This window comes from Miscanthus floridulus, chromosome 1, assembly GCF_019320115.1.
Source record: "Miscanthus floridulus cultivar M001 chromosome 1, ASM1932011v1, whole genome shotgun sequence".
In the NCBI taxonomy this organism is placed as follows: domain Eukaryota; kingdom Viridiplantae; phylum Streptophyta; class Magnoliopsida; order Poales; family Poaceae; genus Miscanthus; species Miscanthus floridulus.
In genome coordinates, this window is record NC_089580.1 from 149,762,694 (window position 1) to 149,773,776 (window position 11,083).

Consider the following 11,083-nt stretch of genomic DNA (forward strand, 5'->3'; position numbering starts at 1 on the left):
ATACAACTTTCCTTCGCGGTACAGTTGCAAGTCAAACAAACTAATTCTTTTTCATAACACATACATCAACTGCCAAGGATTATTATCAACTAATGACCCAAGGTCATCACTCAATCCAAAATTTCAAACAAAACCTAAATCATTAAAGGTTACTATTTGCTTTTATGAATTAATTATTTAATTCAAAATTATGAAATAAATCAACTTATTCTAATTGAGCTCAAAATTTTAGTAAATGTTCATTACATGATAACTAAGTGGCAAAACAATTTTCATAATTTTTGGATAATTAATTAAGCCTAGAAAAATCATGGAAAGTCATTTATTAATTAATTGAGCAATTTTTATCATACCCCGAAAATACTGAAAATCAATATTTCAAATTTTTGTCACATAATATACATCATAGAGAATTCACACAAAAATTTTCATAATTTTTGGAGCTCTAAATAATTCTACACAAAAATAACAAATTACAGCACTATTCCTTTAATTCTGAAAAACAGAAAATTCATTTGAACGCTGAGTCACTGACATCGGACCCCACATGTCATCTTCAACCTCCGTCGTTGACCACGGCGACACGCGCGCTGACCGGCGAAAACTCGCCGACGGCGAGATCATCGGCGACGACCAAGGTACTGAAATGACCCCTACACCCCTACGCGTCGATTGGTGGCACAATCGGGACCAATTACAGCGGCGCATGAGCATGACGACGGCCATGGCGGACACGGCAGCGTGGCTGCGCTACGCCGGCGATAGGAGCTCGGTAACGATGAAACAAACAACTTGGGTAGAACCAGGAGCTCACCCCGAACACACTGGAGTCGCTGGCCAAGCCTGAGAAGCAACGGAGACACGGTTCGACGGTCACAGCGGTCACGGCGGAGCAAATTTCGACGACGGCGATGCTCCGGCGACTGCGGTGGAGAAAATGGTCAATCAACCGGGCACAAAGCACCACGGCATCGAGGCGAAGCTAAAGCAAGAGTCAGAAATAGCAGAGGCTCACCGTAACGCGCTGGCCACGGCGACACGCACACCACAGTGGTGCTGCCGGCCGCGAGGAAGAAAACGATGAACGGTGAGTTCACGGCGAAATCAAGCGACTAGAGCTAGCTGGCTGGGTGCGCAAGGAACTAGCGGAGCCGGGACACACTTTGCTGCGATGGCGTGGGCGCTGGTTCGACGACGAGGGCTCGCCGGAGCTGCGACGGTGGTGACTGGAAAAACAGAGCAAGGGAGAAAAACGACGACGACGGCGGCGTCGGAGCTTTATAGGGCGGCCAAGGAAGCAAGGAGAAGCCACGGCGACGCCTTTCCCACGCCAGCGCGAAGCCAAGGCCGCCACGCGCGCGCCTGGAACGTCGAAGACGGTCGCCGGCCATGTAGCTTCGGCGGTGGACACTGTTCATCCAAATTACAGAATTGCCATTCGGTTTCAAATTCAAATTACTCCCAAATTTGTATAACAACTCAAAAATCTCCAAAAATAAAAGTTGTTCCAAATTTAAAGTTCTACAACTTTGCTTTTATAACCATACCCAAATTCGGTCTACATTTTGAAATGCAAATTTAAATTCAAAAAGGGAATATCATCCAAATTACAGAATTGCCATTCGGTTTCAAATTCAAATTACTTCAAATTTTATAAAACAACTTTGAAAACTCCAAAAACAAACTTTGTACCTCATGACAAACTCTACACTTTTGCTTTTAGGCTCAACCCCAAAATGTGCTTAGATTTTGAATTAGGTTTTCCAGGGTAAACTTAAATGCTGAAAATTCGGGTTTTCGGAAATCTAATTAAACACAAATGTTTTGAAATTGATTCATCCATACAAGTCAACACATATCATAAAACAATATTCACACCAAGCATTGCAACAAAAATTATTAAACTTTTATTAAGGAAGAATTTGAATTGTTTAATAGATTCCCACATTAAAATTCACAAAGTTTCTTAATCACTATTATTTCATGTAACATATAACACACTTCATAACAACATTTACATGCTATAAATTAAACATGAAATGCATTCATGAGTTGATACATGATGATTATGCATAATGAGGACATGATCACCTTTTAAGTACTTTATAACATCAGGGATGTTACAGCCAGACGCTGCTTTTGCGAGTGCGGTGGCTGCTTTGTTGAGGTGCCTTGGGATGTGATTGAGCTCGAGGCCATCAAATCTGTCCTCCAGTCGTCGGACTTCTTGGCAATATGCCGCCATCTTGGTGTCGTGGTAGTTTGACTCCTTCATAACCTAATCGATGACCAGCTAGGAGTCGCCCCTGACATCAAGGCGTCGGATGCCCAGCTCGATGGTGATTCGTAGGCCGTTGATGAGCACTTCGTATTCTGTGATATTGTTTGATGAGGGGAAATGGAGCCAAACCATGTACCTCATGTGGACCCCGAGGGGTGATACGAAGACTAGTCCTACGCCGGCGCCCTTTTTCATCAGCGATCCGTCAAAGTACATTGTCCAGTACTCTTGATCGATGACTGCTGGTGGCATCTGGACTTCGGTCCACTCTGCGATGAAGTCAGCCAGCACCTAGGATTTGATCGTCGTTCGGGAGGCATAAGTAATGCCCTGATCCATCAGCTTGATCTCGCACTTTGCGGTTCTTACTGTAGCATCCTGGCTACGGACAACCTCGCCGAGGGGGAACGACATCACGACTGTCATAGGGTGTGACTCGAAGTAGTGGCATAGCTTCCTTTTGGTGATGAGGACGGTGTAGAGGAGTTTCTGGATTTGGGAGTAGCGGGTTTTGGAGTCAGATAATACCTCGCTGATGAAATATACAGGGTGCTGCACCTTGAAGGCGTGCCCCTCTTCTTCCCGCTCTACTACCAAGGCAGCGCTAACCACTTGTGTGGTGGCCGCTATGTATAGGAGGAGAGATTCTCCGTTGCTTGGAGGGACCAGGACCGGGGGTTTAGTTTGAAATTGCTTAACCATGTCAAGCGCCTCCTGAGCCTCAGTTGTCCACTCGAAGCAGTTGGGCTTCTTTAGGAGTCGATAAATGTGGGGGTATGGCCCTTGGTATCTACAAGACAAGACATGGGCTGCACCGTCAGAGGTGGCCCAACCCACAAGATCAAGGCATTCACGGCGCTGCTCGGCGTGCACCGCAAGACATTATATAGTACCAAATAGGCTACTTTACTTGTAACCCTACCTCCTCCAAAGTATATAAGGAGAGGTAGGGGTCCCCTAGCGGGGAGAATCTATCACATCTCATTTATATACAACAATACAATCAGACATAGGATGTAGGTATTACGCCTTCACGGTGGCCGAACCTGGACAAAACCTCGTGTTTGTCTTGCGTCACCATCTCGTTCGTAGCTTGCGCACCTGTCTGCCGATAATCTACTACCTTGGGCATACCCCTAGGTAGACTGCCGACCATATTTCATCGACAGTGGAGCGCCAGGTAGGGGGTGCGCGTACTGCTCCCCAGACGAACAAGATGGTCATCATCCCCAGTTCCATGGCTACGCCGAACGGCCTCACGTTCACCATCGGCTAGATCACCTGGACCACTGGCTCCGACAACTTCATCGCCATGACCACAGAGGAGGCGCAGATCCAATCTGCATCGACCACTGCTTCACCAGCATTAGCTACGGCTCCAACCATGTTGGATCTGGCTCCGGCCACACCAGCATCGTCTTCAGCCACGCCGACAGCCCGTCGTTCGCTTCCTCGCTACAAAGGGAGGTAGATCGACAACACTGACCTGCTCGACTCCATCGATCAGGTCGGCACCAAGCTTGCCAAAACCCTAGCTCTAGTAGATTCGATTCAAAATCAACCTACCGAGCAGGTAACCACTACCCACAACAGATCTACCCGACCAGCTTGGGCCAGCCGTCCTGCACGACTTGGTACGGATCTCATCATCACATCTACTCCTGAAGGGCACTCCGTTCGTCGCTGACCAGCCCCCACAATGGGTCTCCGGCTCTCCGAGCGCAAAGCCTTGATGGAGAATTACCAGTCTCAGCCCTATGGCCTGTGAAACACTGCTTACAACTATGCGTACAATATACAACGTTGTTCGGATCTGTGTTTTATACATTGACCTCAGCCAAAGCCACGCAACTTCGTCAACATGGTTCGGATTGAGGAGTATCAAGAAGGATCGGTCCACATAGTTCAAGAGGGTGGTTCAAGCTCCCCGTCAGCATCGCATCTATTGGCTTCGTCCACACTGAGCTTCAACATCGTGACATTGAAGAAGTTGGATATGATCTAGATATCCCATACCACTCCCCGGGGTTCCCACGATTCCCATCCTTCCCACCAAGGCGAGGAGACTTGATCAATGTCGTCAGTAATGATGAACCACCGGTAGTTGGCGAAATAGAACAAGAAAGACAACGCACGCATCAAGCACGCTTTGGCCACGCCCCATCTACTCAGCCATACGGCATCGTTTCTCCGACCAGTCAATGATCTCCCTGAATCTCCTAAGGCCAATCACTAATATAAGGATGACATCGCTCGGACTACTTACTCTAACCACCTGCCGCGTCGCAATGATGATCGCCGCGAAGAACGGCGCCGTGACAACCGCGACTGCCGCCATGATGATAGTTCAGAAAGCTCGAGCGTCGGGCAACTTTGTCAACGCCGACTAGATAATGTCATACGCCGCCGACCAGACGTTCTATCTAAAGCTAAGTGATGCTTTAATATTTTTCTAAATATTCTCCAATCTTCGTATATCACCATAATGTTTCTCCGTGCTGTTTTCTCTATGTTTGCTCTCCAAACATTTTTCTATCATGTATACCATCTTAAAGATGACACATAGCTAAGTCTAAGGCGAACCCTCGAACAGTCACATTGATGCTCGGACACCTCCAGAGACGGCCCTGTCTCTGGCTCCTCCCTACACGTGCACGAGCGTCTGCCCTCTACGTTATGGGTGGTCGGCAGCGGCTCCTTAGCGACGTCTGTTCCTCCTACACGTGCATGGGCTCCGCGCTCGACGTTATGGACTATGGGCTAGCTAGGGCTGGAGACTCAGCTACACACTAACTATTCATGTGGTTTATATTAAACATAAATATATTTTCACGCCAACTAATCGTCGAACTGCATACGCCGTTTCATCACCATTGCTGATTTTTCTTTGGAGTTTATTTATTTGTGCGTCATGTACTACCCATTCTACATGTTTGCATTGCAGGATCATCATCCAGGTGATCGAATCACCTGGTGCTAGGGCTTCCCCTCCGATCAACTGGTCGGACCGCTCGGTTCATGGACTCCGTCGCCGACCAGTTGATCGGACTGTTCGCCGCTCGTGCTTCATCGCCAGCTACGCTGGTTACTCCTCAGCGCTCGGATTCTTCGTGCTCGAGGACTAAGTGTGCCCGAGATTCTTGGGGGACGTGCGCACGTGCCGCAGATGGTTGTTTTCATGTTTGCAGTATTACTCAGCCTCGAGATCTACGCCAATATATGCGCCTCTTCGTTGCCAGTGTGGGAGGGCCCACACTGACGCACCTACTGATAGGTGCCACGCAACTGTTTGCTTGACAAGACAAAAATGCAGTATGACGTGCTATACCCGTCTACTTTTTTTACCAGACGTGTCAAACCGGACTTGTCAGAAAAAATAAATAAATAAATACATAAAATAATAGTAAAAGTGGCATATGGTTTTTTGCCACACTTTTTGTGCTTGGGGACTATCCCGACCACCCTCGTGCTCGAGGACTAAGTGGGCACACTTCACCGCACAGACCACGGACATCATCAGCTACGTCGGTGCTCGGACATGGCCACCTATGTTGGGGACTCCTCGGTGCTCGGACATCGCCGCCTACGCCAGGGACTCCTCGGTGCTCGGACATCACCACCTACGCCAGGGACTCCTCAGTGCTCGGACGTCACTGCCTACGCTGGGGACTCCTCGGTGCTCGGACATCGCCACCTACGCCAGGGACTCCTCGGTGCTTGGACATCACCACCTACACCAGGGACTCCTCGGTGCTCGGACGTCACTGCCTACGTCGGGGACTCCTCGGTGCTCAGACATCGCCACCTACGCCAGGGACTCCTCGGTGCTCGGATGTCGCTGCCTACGCCGGGGACTCCTCGGTGCTCGGACATCGCCACCTACGCTAAGGACTCCTCAGTGCTAAGACATCGCTACCTACGCTGGGGACTCCTCGGTGCTCGGACATCGCCGCCTACGCCAGGGACTCCTCGGTGCTCGGACATCACCACCTACGCCAAGGACTCCTCGGTGCTCGGACATCGCTGCCTACGTCGGGGACTCCTCGGTGCTCAGACATTGCCACCTACGCTAGGGACTCCTCGGTGCTCGGATGTCGCTGCCTACGCCGGGGACTCCTCGGTGCTCGGACATCGCCACCTATGCTAGGGACTCCTCAGTGCTCAAACGTCGCTACCAACGCCGGGGACTCCTCGGTGCTCGGACATCACCGCCTACGCCAGGGACTCCTCGGTGCTCGGACATCACCGCCTACACCGGGGACTCCTCGGTGCTCGGACATCACTGCCTACGCCAGGGACTCCTCGGTTCTCGGTCACCGCCAGCGACGCTAGGGACTCCTTGCTCCTCGATGCTCGGTCATCGCCAGCGATGCCAAGGACTCCTCGCTCCTCGGTAATCGGTCATCGCCGCCTATGCCGAGGACTCCTCGCTCCTCGATGCTCGGTCATCGCTAGCGACGTTGGAGACTCCTTGCTCCTCGGTGCTCGAACATCGCCACCTATGTCGGGGACTCTTCAGTGCTCGGTCATCGCCGGTGACGCCGAGGACTCCTCGCTCCTCGGTCATCGCCGGCAACACCAGGAACTCCTCGCTCCTCGGTGCTCGGACATCACCAGCAACGCCGGGGACTCCTCGCTCCTCGGTGCTCGGTCATCGCCAGCGATGCCGAGGACTCCCTTGCTGCTCGGATCTTGCTATGTCTCATTGGTGTGCTATCAAGCTGCTCCATGCTGTTTGGATCAGGGTGCTGATCTTGGGCAGCACGTCTGGGGTCTTGATACACGCATGTCGGACGATTTCGGCAAAGCTTTCAGACTTCTTTTTCTTTAACCCTGCTACAAGATTTATTCTTCATCTTCTAGCAGGCTTGGGGACTAAGTGGGCACACTTCACCTTGCGGTGAATGTGCTTATTCTCATCTCAAGGCTATGCCCGGGGACTGGCTGCCTGCTCGGCTAGTCTTCTACTTTCTGACCCTGGCACCACACGACTACATCACCTACTGTCAGGCTCGGGGACTAGCCATGGGGGTATGGCCCCCGGTATCTACAAGACAAGACATGGGCCACACCATCAGAGGTGGCCCGGCCCACAAGATCAAGGTGTGCACGGCGCTGCTCGGCGTGCACCGCAAGACATTATATAGTACCAAATAGGCTACTTTACTTGTAACCCTACCTCCTCCAGAGTATATAAGGAGAGGTAGGGGTCCCCTAGCGGGGAGGATCTATCACATCTCATTTACATACAGCAATACAATCGGACGCAGGACGTAGGTATTACACCTTCACGGCGGCCGAACCTGGATAAAACCTTGTGTTTGTCTTGCGTCACCATCTCGTTCATAGCTTGCGCACCTGTCTACCGATAATCTACTACCTTGGGCATACCCCTAGGTAGACTGCCGACCATATTTTGTCGACAATAAAGGGGGAGTCCTCGTTCGCCGAGGCGTGAAATGAATCGGTTGAGGGCGGTAAGGCACCCTATGATCCGCTGAACCCCCTTTATGTTTTGGATTGGGCCCATCCTTGTGATGGCTGATATCTTCTCCGGGTTGGCTTCGATGCCGCTCTCGGAGACAATGAAGTCGAGCAGCATGCTCCTTAGAAGCCTGAAAACACATTTTTCGGGATTGAGTTTGATGCCGTTTGCCCAGAGTTTCGCAAAGGTTCGTTCGAGGTCGACGACAAGGTGGTCAGCCCATTTGGACTTAACTACGATGTCGTCGACATAGGCCTCAACGGTCCACTCGATGAGGTCCCCAAAGCAGTTGAGCATACAGTGCTGGTAAGTTGCCCCTACGTTCTTTAGACTGAACGGCATTGAAATGTAGCAGAAAGATCCAAAGGGGGTGATAAAAGACGTCGCGAGCTGGTCGGACTCTTTCATCGCGATCTGGTGGTAGCCAGAGTATGCGTCAAGGAAGCAGAGGGTTTCACACCCTGAGGTGGAATCGACTATTTGGTCTATTCGTGGCAAAGGAAACAGGTCCTTTGGGCACGCCTTGTTGAGGCCCGTGTAATCGACACACATCCTCCATTTCCCGCTTTTCTTTCACACAAGAACGGGATTTGCTAACCACTCTAGGTGGTGTACTTCCCTGATGAACCTAGCAGCCAACAGTTTTGCTATCTCTTCACCGATGGCCCTACATTTTTCCTCGTCGAAGCGGCGCAGGCGTTGCTTCACCGGCTTGGAGCCTAGGAGGATTTTCAGGGTATGCTCGGCGACCTCCCTCGGGATGCCTAGCATATTCGAGGGTTTCCACGCAAAGATGTCTTTGTTATCGTGGAGGAAGTCGATGAGCCCGCTTTCCTATTCGGAGGAGAGTGTGGTTCCGATGCAGACTTTTTTGCCCTCGGAGCTGCTGGGTCCACAAGGACCTCCTTGGACCCTTCCACTGATTCGAACAATCTGGACGACCTCTTTGCATCGGGTGTTTCTTCAACGACCTCCTCCCTAAGGGTGGCAAGCTCTTCGGAGGCGACGACTGCTGAGGCATGGCCATAGCATTCGACTTCGCACTCGTAGGCGCGATGGAAGGAGGTGCCGACGGTGATGACCCTATGGGGGCCCAGCATCTTCAGCTTGAGGTATGTATAGTTGGGGATGGCCATGAACTTCGCATAACATGGACATCTGAGGATGGCGTGGAAGGTTCTAGGGAACCCTACCACGTCGAAGGTAAGGGTCTTAGTCCTATAATTGGACCGATCCCCAAAAGTGACGGGCAGATCGATCTGCCCTAGCGGTACAGCCTGTCTGCCAGGTACAATGCCATGGAAGGGCACTCGGATGGGGTGCAGGTTTGTTTGGTCGACGCCCATCTCGTCGAGTGTCTTGGCATACATGATGTTGAGGCTGCTGCCTTCGTCCATCAGTACTTTCGTGAGTCGCTTTGGGTCGACGATCGGATCGACAACCAGTGGGTACCTTCCCGGGTGTGGGATGGTATCTAGATGGTCAGTTCGGTCGAAGGTTATGGTGAATTCTGGCCACTAGAGAAAGGCGGGTGTGGCCGGTCCGGCCGTATAGACCTCCTGGCGTGCGACCTTCTGGTGGCGTTTGGAGTCGTAGGCCGCTGATCCTCCAAAGATCATGAGGGCACCGTTCGGTGTCGGGAAGGCATCGTCCTTCTCCTCTACATCGTCTGTGGTAGGGGCAGGTTCCTTCCCCTGCTCCCCTTTGTTGAGGCCCCGGACAAGTATTTGCGCATGAGGCCGCAATCCTTGTATAGATGCTTGGCCAGGAAAGCATGGTTTGGGCATGGCCCCTCGAGCATTTTCCCAAAGTGGTTTAGAGCGCCCTCCACAGGCTTCCGGCCACCCTTGCGGTCGGCGGTGGCCATGAGCGAGCTGTCGCGCCGTTGCTTCTTGTTTTTTCTTTTGGCGGGACGGTTGGAGGCACCCTCGCCGGCGTCCTCATCCTGCCTTGCCTTGCCATCGGAGCGGTCGAAGATGCCTCCAACCGCCTCCTCCCCTGAGGCATGGCTGGTGGCAATGTCCAGGAGCTCCTTGGTAGTCTACGGGCCCCTTCGCCCTAGCTTGTGTACCAAAGACTCATAGGTTGTCCCAGACAGGAAAGCTCCTATCACGTCAGCGTCAGCGATGTTAGGGAGCTCGTTGCACTACCGAGAGAAGCGCCAGATGTACCCACGGAGGGTTTCATCGGCCTTCTAGCGGCAGTTCTTGAGGTCCCATGGGTTTTCGAGGTGTTTGTACATGCCTTGGAAGTTGCCCACAAAGATCTCCATCAGATTCACCCAACTTTGAATGGCGTTGGACGGTAGGTGCTCCAACCATGCTTGCGCCGAATCGGCCAAGAATAGTGGGAGATTGCGAATAATGAAATCGTCATCACTCGCACCACCGGCTTGACATGCAAGCCGATAGTCTTTGAGCCAAAGCCCGGGGTTTGTTTCCCCAGAATATTTAGGGATGTTGGTTGGTGGTCGGTACCTTAGTGGGAACGCAGCGTTGAGGATGTGTCGGCTGAAAGCCTGAGGGCCTGGCAGTCCAGGGCTCGGGCTTCGGTCCTCGCCGCTGTCATAGCATCCACCGCGTCGAGGATGGTAGCCATGGTGGGCTGCCTCTCCTGCGTCACCATGGGTGTGCCTACGGGCATCGATGGTGCTACGCATGTCGCGGTCGTGGCCGAGACGTTGATGTACCGGGACGGTGGCGTGCTTCCTGCTGCCTGGCGGTGTCTGGTGAACAGACACATCCTTGGTGGGGTGCACCAAGGGCATGCACTGGCTGGCATCGGGCTCACGTCGTCAAGACAACGAGCTTTCTGCCTGCTGCGCCGCCGCACGCTCGAGCAACGTCTGAATTTCTCGGCGGGCTCAGCGATCCTTGGACGTCGTGGCCTCTAGAAGGTCGTGCAGCAAGGCTATCACTGCGGCAATGTTTTGGCTCACCCGAGCGAAGTGAGGAAGGGTCCCGTCATCGGTGAGGTTCCTTTGGTGTATGGTGCGGGCCATGGCATGGGCGCGCCCACCGCTTTCACGGCGTTCGATCTCGCGATTGATGTCCACGTACTCCCGGACGAGCCCTTGTCTGGCCTCATCGATCTCTAGCTTGTGGGCTCTCAGCTGCTCCATCGTTAAGTGAGATGGGGCTGCTGCCTCCCCCCCCCAGACCTACCGTCAAGGTTGCTTATCGGGGTAGCCTCTTCCCCAGAGACGCTTTCGACGTGCCCCTCGGGGGTTTGCGCCATGAAGCATTCCTAGGAAGGGTGATGGCTCCCCCTGCTGGAGTCAGAGCTGGAGAATGATCCTGGCTCCTCCATGAGGAGCC